General features: G+C 33.8%; 1 long non-coding RNA gene across 1 annotated transcript; it reads left to right on the top strand.

Moving 5' to 3' along the window:
* The first annotated feature begins 7,123 nt into the window (after window positions 1–7,123).
* Window positions 7,124–8,027, top strand: LOC149572538 (uncharacterized). Its single transcript, XR_016359186.1, has 2 exons — window positions 7,124–7,476; window positions 7,621–8,027. It is a non-coding gene; the product is annotated as an uncharacterized LOC149572538 (long non-coding RNA).
* The last annotated feature ends 547 nt before the right edge of the window (window positions 8,028–8,574 follow it).

Genomic DNA, 8,574 nt, shown 5'->3' with positions numbered 1-8,574 from the left:
AACCTCCTTGGATTCACTTCTCAAGGTCTTGTACCAATCTAGGGTAGGATATCCAATTACCCTATGAATAATTATTTTCATGATCTTGGTGGGAACATCTTCTAGCCACAGACTACCATCATGAATTTTGCTTGACACAAGTCTAATCCATTCTGTCTTAAATACAGTGGGAAAACTCAAAACTTGTGTTAAACCCTTCCTTTCAACAATTTTGTATTCATCCTTCAAAATTCCATCTACACACAACTTCTCATAGGCTTCCCTTATTTATATATCTCCTATGGCTCCTATCTTACAATTATAGCATCTTCTTACATCCCGAAACATTACAACTTTTGGGGGTATGTGAGAAAGGGCTCCGATGGGATCGTTTCTATATGCAACTTTAGGGATGGGATGAAAATCAGGTTGCTTAACCTCATAAGATACTAGCTAGACTTCAAATGACTCTTTGTCATGGGTTTTCTTAGAACTCGAAGCCATTTGTGCAAACTAGGGTTTCCTTTACACATAAATATGAAACTGCGTAACTCAGCATAAATGAAAATACCTCAAGATCGATGAAAATGTTTTGTAAGAGGTTAGAATCTTCTTGGAATACTAGATTCTCTGCTATGAAGTCACTCTGCTCTCTTTCTCTTCTTTGCTTTTTGATCACAATGAGGAAGAATGATTGAAATCAAGATAATATAGCCTATTTCTATCGCATTAAATGCTCAACTACCCACTCAACTTCTGAAGGATTTTTAATATTACTCAGCTTGCACTACATTTCCACTTCACTCTACTTTCATTAGAGTTATTTAACTTGGCATCAGTTATCAACTCGGATGTTGTTAGGAACTCGGCATCCACTAGAATTTTACTCGACATCCAAAGACACCTTGGCATCATCATTTTGTCTTGGCATCTTGTCTCATGCATATTTATACTTTGCATTGCTTCTTCATGGTTTAGGGCTGATGTATGATATTCCTTATATGTATCAGCCCCATAGGCTCATCTTGTGATTAATTGGATAAGAAATGATCACTTGACCTTGTGGGTGAAGTGACCCTTTCATTGGATGTGCTTGATTCATTCTTTTTTTGCCATGTCTTCTTCATGTCTATTCTGATGTGTTCCACATCAATCTTTTCTTTTCCCTTATTTACTTCAGTCTTGGGTGCCTTTGACCTTGTAGGATAGTTTTTGCTACTATGACCAATTTTTAGGCAACTAAAACATGTGGTTTGGTTCAACCATCTTTTATAGTTCCCCTTCAAATGTGTTCTTATGCAGTTCTGGGGTATATGCTCATATTCCTGACAATAATGACAACTATACCTAGTGTTATAGTCTTCGATTTGATGTCCACATAGGCTTTGATCTGCAGTCAAATGCTCTATATCCATACTTCTTACAATTATGACAATGTCCATCAAATCTTTGTGTCCTTGTGACTTTGGATCCGCAATCTTGTGTCATATGTCCTTACATGTTGCACTTGTGACAGTAACCCTTATTTTTGGGTGTGTTTGGCTGATTGATTCTTCTACTCCTGTAAACATTAGCACTATGCCCCCTTTTATTATAGTAATGACAAGTGGGTTTAGAATTCTTACCTTTGTCACTTCTTTGCTCGCCACTCTTTGATGATTGTCCAACTTTAGTGTTGTTGTATCCAAGTCCTGATGTATCATGGGCTGGTCTTGGGAATTTCATCAACTGTTCAAAGTACTTGATGGCTTCACTTGACTTCTTGATATTCTCTGCTATCTCTTTTTCTCTGTTCAATTCATTCTGCAGTTGTTCATTCTACATCTTCAAAGTAGAGATCTCAATATCTTTCATATTGAGTTCATGATGAAGGTTCATCATTTGGGCAAGTGTATCCATCTGCATGTTTGAGATCCTTGTTAATTCAGTACATTTTTCTTCAAGTCTATTTGCAAGATTCCTTTTGTCATCTTCCATCATGACTCTATCCTCAACTACTCTTTTATTTTGTTCAGTGATTTCACATAACATTATGGCCTATGATTCATGTTCCATCTTGAGAGATCTTATCTCTTCTGCTTGAACTTTGTTTTTCTCCATCAATTTTGCTATTGCTACATCAAACTCTTTAGTGTCTCCATTGGCAAACACTTGTGTGGTATCAATCTCCCTGTCGTTTATATCATTTTCAGCTATGGCTATCTCTTTCCTTCTTTTCAAGGATTTTCTTAATTCCACTCTAGCTTCATCTATCTTGTGTAGAGCGAGATGCACATCTATCACCTAGTTCTCAATGATCTTTCCAAGTTTGAAAACTTCCATCTATAGATCTTTTCCTCCAAGTTGTTAGGCTTCTTCTTGAGAGCACTCAGCTCTGATACCAATTGTTGGAATATTCAAATAGAAAGAATGCTTCTAAGGGGGGGGTGAATCAGAAGTATTGTACTTTGACCATTAAAACTTTTTTAATTGAAAGTAGATTGTATGGATATAAACATATCAAACAACTGTGAAAAACAAACATGTACCACCACATAACACTTGAGATTTTGGTAACCCAGAAACCCTCCAGGAATAAGAAGGTAAAATTGGGTGGGGATGATACCCACAAAATCACTGCAGTAATAATGTTTGACCACTTCTGATGGTCTTCCCTGTTAAAGGATTTACACTGTGTCAATAGTGACCTGGTTAAAAGATTTACAAACACTTTACATGAAGTGTTACCCTGTTAAAGGATTTAATCACCTCTTTAAAGGATCTACAAAATAGCTATTAAGCTAACCTATCACCATAGGGTTTCCTTTCTAATACAATTGCTAGAGAGTATTAGGTATAATAAACCTGAAAGCTTACAATCCTTTGATTGCTGAATACAGGCACTTGATCTGCTTACCTCTAATCTTGATCCTCTGAGATCTGATACTCTCTTCTTCTTTTTTTATCCCTTGCTTTTTTCTAATCAACTGAATATTTAATTGCTTCTCTCTTCCTCTAAGTCTTTTTACTTTTTACTCTGAACTCCAGTATAATTTTCCCATACACTCTTTCATCCATCTCCTTTGATTCAATGAGATTTTGTCTTTCTTTTAAAGACATTCAAAGACTTAGGGTTAGATGTGGATCTACGATCCATATTGAATCTCTTTTTCTCGCTCATCCCTTGCACTTTTATTATTGGTTGCATGCCTTCTCTATTTTTCTTATTGGCTGCATGTAGATTGCATAGGAAATACAAAAGATTCGATCTTATCACTTTAATCCTTCAAGATTCGTCATATGTCGGCCATGAAAATGGTTTACATCTGAATTAGTGAAGTTACAAACTCATATGTGCATTCTATGTTACTTGGCACTTACTGATTCTTGATGCTCGGCACATATAACAAACTGGCTTACTCGGCTCCTGTTGCATTTCTGTTTTTCTCAACATCGTTTATTACTCAACACTTAAATATCACTCGGCTCATGTATCATGCTCGGCACCTAAAGTCACTTGACACTTGATCTTCACTCAGCACCTGAAGCCTGCTCAGCACCTAAAGATCACTCAGCACCTATTGGATTTTCTAACCGGCTCATGTTGTGGCTCGGCATACGTAGTGTGCTCAGCTCCAATGTAGAGAGTGGTTAAGTGTGTTGGCACTCAAATGTCAAAACCATTCTGAGACTAACACTAGTAACCTTATTTTACATTTCTTGGTTTTTTTTCTATTAAGTGCTTTTGTGTTATGAGAAAACTGTAATCTATTACAAATATAAAATTATATTTCAAGAGTATCAGGGGTCTCTTTGAAATATGTTTATATTGGATTTTTTAATGTGTTTTTTTTTCAAAAATAGTTTTCTTGATTTGTATTAGTATTACAAATGAAAATTTTTAATTTGTGGATAGATTTTAAATATTTTCCCATAGTAATGTCATTATCTATTGTGTTTTTATTTTTGGTATGAATTTATTTTTTTTATTTTTTGTAACTCTTTCACCTTTTTTGTTTATTTTAAAATTTATATTTTTACAAGTTAAAGTATTTAATTGTAAGTTTTCTTTAATTTTTATAATTGAGCTTAAACAATTTGAATGATCTATTTACTTACCTGTGAATTACTACCATGCTTGATTTTTGTTGAACAATGGTCATGTTGATTTCTATTAGTATTATGTATTAATTTTTTAAATTTATGGAGCATTTTTTTCTCAATCAATAGTAATATCATAATGTATTGTTTTATTGTTTGGTGTATGAATTTCTATAGTTTTTGTACCTATTTGGTCATTTTTCATGTTTTTATTTTATTTTTATCTTTTTTATAAGGATTGAAGTTGTGCAAAGTGAATGATGTACTTCAAAAAGTTGTGAATTATGTGTCAAAGCTAGTGGTTCATAATGTATGTGTACTATTTGTATCCAATGATATTATATTATATGTTTTGGTTATCAGCCTTTTATTTTTAAAAACATGTTGAATTTGTTTACTTGTTGAGGACCATACATAAATAGTTGCTTTAAATATAACTATTGACAATTGTAAACAAAAAAGACCTCCTTCGATTAAACCTTGTGAATAAGGCATTGCCATGTTTTTTATATTAAGAGTAGCCAAAAGGGGGGGTTGGCCCTTACTATGTTAACATGGTAAGACCATTAACAACACAGTAGTAAAAAATTGATACTAGCAACCTATTCTACCCAAAAACATCAAAAATATAATCGCCCCGACAATACTCTTTGCCTAAAAAGTAGCTATATTTATATAATTACTAATTGCACAACAAAAAACACCAGTGCAATGAAAAATGAACCATAACTACTAAAGTAACTATTGATCTATTCATAGATGAACCATATCATAAAAACTACCCATCTACGAGCATGTCTACCATACTAATTAAACTTTAAACATAAATAGTCTCTAAGGTTGACTGGCCTACAAAAGAAAGTATGAGCTAGACATAACTAGGAGAAGAGTATCATGAACAGAAAATAAAAAACACAAGGCCTAAGAATTGGCCTTCTCTTTCCCTTTCTTTGACACCATGACCTTGGCCCAATCATCTACTAAGAAGCCATAAAGTTTGGTTGAATCCTCTCCACCTATGCAGTTCTCCTCATTCTCCTATTACAGTGATCCTCATAGCCCAAGCATCTATGGAGGACTCTCATGTTGACCTAGGGAATCAAATTAATAATTTGGCTACATAGGAAAGAGATGCATAGGATAGAGTGGTAAAGGCCATTAGTGGATTCAAGGCAAGATAGAGGAAATGAAACAAAAAAGAAAAAGGAGGGAGAAAATCCATGTTAAAGAGGAGGGTCTTCAAATTATCACTAAGGAGGTGGCTAGCTCAAGGGATGTGACTTCCGCCTGTCCTTCTAAGAAGTCATCTCTCTTGGAGAAGCTCAAGGAGCTGAGAAAGTAGTGGTCTTGTGGTTGGGTGTGGCTACAATGCCAAAGCTTGGTGTTAGTCTATGTCTATAGGTTTTTGGCTCGCATTCGGTGTTGGGTTCTCTAGTAGTTCATCTTTGTTTGCTAAGTAGCTTAGTTTTTTATTTATGTTCTATTTGGTGTTGGTGTTAGTTTAGTTTGTGTTCTAGTTTTGGTGTTGGTTTCTATAATGTCTCACTTCTTATGAACCCCTAATTTTTTTTCTGCTAGACTTGGTGTTATTTTTTGTTTTTGATTTCAGGCCCTTTCTTATTTTATCTAATCAGAACATTTTGAGACAATCCAAGACATGCCAAAATCAAAAAAACATGTTCATTGTACTCTTTATATGTTCTCTTCATGTTGTTAGTGTTCTTTTCATGTTGTCAATGTTCTCTTCATATTGTCAAGACATTTGTCAAAAGAAATTACTTAGTAATTCAGTTTGTGTGAGGAGGAAGTTGGTTCTTACCACAATGGTATTTCTTTACACTAAATAAAAGTAAAGATGATGAACCTGTGTTGCCTATCTATTCTTTGCATATTGTCAAAATTACTTGAATAGTACCCAATTCAATGTGGGAAGGTTTTTGGTTCTCACCAGAATGATATTTTGAACAATATGGATCCAAATGTGGATTATTATGCGAATCAAAGTGGGGAACATGTTGGATCAGGTTTTGGCTCTGTGTGGTGGGGCCCACCATGAATACTCATTCCTAACTAATAACTATTCAATTTCTATGAGTCAAAACTAACAATTGATAGTATAGCACCAAGAATATGTGTTTCTAATACAGTGTTACTAGACACCACAGCTTTATCAAAATGTGAATAACCATTTTGCCCAGAGTGAATAAGTCCTTCCCCGTGAGAATATAAGAAGACTTATCATATGTGAATATATTGCTCTTTCCCATGAGAATATAACTAGACTCGTCACATCATGAGAATTGTTGGGAATATGTCTCAACCTTGATGACATATTTCTATTACACTTGTAATTATCTTAAATTGTCATATGTGATTGTGACAACTTGTAAGATAAGAAAGTAATGGATAAAATACTAAAAGCAACTATGACAAAAGTAAAGATAAGAAACCTTATCTTATTGATAGTGGGCAAGCCACTATGATAATGGGTAAATAAGATACCTTATCTTATTGATAGTAGGCAAGCCACTATGACAATGGGGAAGATAAGATACCTTATCTTATTGATAGTTGGTAGCCACTATGACAATAGAGAAGATAAGACACCTTATCTTATTGATAGTGGCCAAGCCACTATTACAATGGGAAAGATAAGATATCTTATCTTATTGATAGTGGGCAAGCCACTATGACAATGGAGAAGATAAGGCGCATTATCTTATTGATAGTGGGAAAGCCACTATGACAATACAACTTATCCTATTGATAGTGGGAAAGACATGATGACAATACTCTTTATCTTATTGATAGTGGGCAAGCTACTATGGCAATGTACAAGATAAGATACCTTATCATATTGATAATGGGCAAGCCACTATGATAATGTGCAAGATAAGATACCTTATCTTATTGATAGTGGGCAAGCCACTATGACAATGAAGAAGATAAGATGCCTTATCTTATCTTAGTGGATTGAGAAATCATTCTTTAAATGATTTGCGGTTTCTCTCATGGCTATATATGCAGTGCTTGAATTTATAGCAATAGAGCAACTTAGAGCAAGTTAGAGCAATGCAAGAATCTAGCAATGTAATCCTATTATTGTGAAGCAATAAAGTGTTAGAGCTTTGGTGGTGGAATTTTTAACCAAATGGGTTTCTCCACGTAAAATTCTAGAGTTATGGTTTACATGTTTTGTCATGCATTTCTGATTATCTAGTTATTGTTGAATTTTTTCCTAACAAGAATAACCCATTACATGAAGGAATACATTTATATTCCAAACTCTATTCGTTCTCTCTATTTAAAGGATGGTTACAAGCGATCGTGAAGAGCAACCGAGCAAATTTCAAGCAGTGAAGTCATCCACTCATTAGTCATATAGACTGAAAGCAGTGGCTTGCAAAGTTTAACATGGTACGTATTTAAGAAAAATCTGCTTTTGTTTCAGCATATGATATGTGCTTAACTATATACTAAGCAGACAACGTATTGCTTATTGTTTTTCAGAATAGATTTTCTTTTAGAATAGAATTTTTTAAATTTTGGTCGTGATGAAAGCCTCAGAGGTTTTGGTGATTCTGCACAAAAAGCCGAGTTGTCTGTAGAGAAGGGTGCTGATGAAGATGCAAAACAAAGGAGAAGTGGGGATATAAATAATAATAATAACGTGAGAGAGCGAGCAGCAATTTCATTCCGGAGGAAGTTGATATTGCTCATCTCCGGGAAGAAGTTCTCAAACGCCATTCTCTCTCCAAACTCAGACCCAAGATTGATATTGATCATTGGAGGTTTCTTAGAGGTTCATCAATTGTTTGCATGTTGAAACCATATAAAATACTTAGTAGTATTAAATACTTCAACTTAAATTTGTTGCAACTAAGCATGTGGTTTATGGCACATGTTTTAACATATAACAAAATTTACTTACAAATATTAATTTGATCCCTCATTTTTAAAGTGTATTATTAACTAGTATTTTTCATTAAAGTATTTTTGGACCACATATATTAGTGAATAATTATCTGGCTAGCTTAAATATCATACACTATTGACTAACTCCTAAGCTAAAAGTGTTAAATACACAAATCTGACTACTATTTTGAAACTTAATTTGTTTCTTAGTGTGCAACGTATAAGAGCAACCACTAGTGTGCGTATAAGACAATAGCTTCCATCCTTTATAATTCATTTTGTGAAAAATCTTACAAAAATTAATGAAAGATCCATATATATTTCAAGTTAGAGTTATATAATCTATTACTGTAATGTTGTTAAGGAAGGGATGCCAGAAGGAAGGTTAAGATATTGATATTTTGCTATTTTGCTATTTTTTGTTTTGGTTAATTACAAGCTCAATATAAAGTATTTGCAAGGTATATCAAATGGATAGTTTTTTTTGGACATAATAATCAAGTTTCATTATGAGATTTATTTGGTAGAAGGATAAATATACTAATTAAAGAATCTTAGAAAGCTAAATAGATATTTCCAAAATAAATAGTTATTTTGAAG

This window comes from Cupressus sempervirens, chromosome 2, assembly GCF_028749045.1.
Source record: "Cupressus sempervirens isolate cs-2001-9-10 chromosome 2, ASM2874904v1, whole genome shotgun sequence".
Taxonomy (NCBI): Eukaryota; Viridiplantae; Streptophyta; class Pinopsida; order Cupressales; family Cupressaceae; genus Cupressus; species Cupressus sempervirens.
Note: the sequence above shows the minus strand (reverse complement) of the source record. Positions and strands in the feature narration are given on the sequence as shown.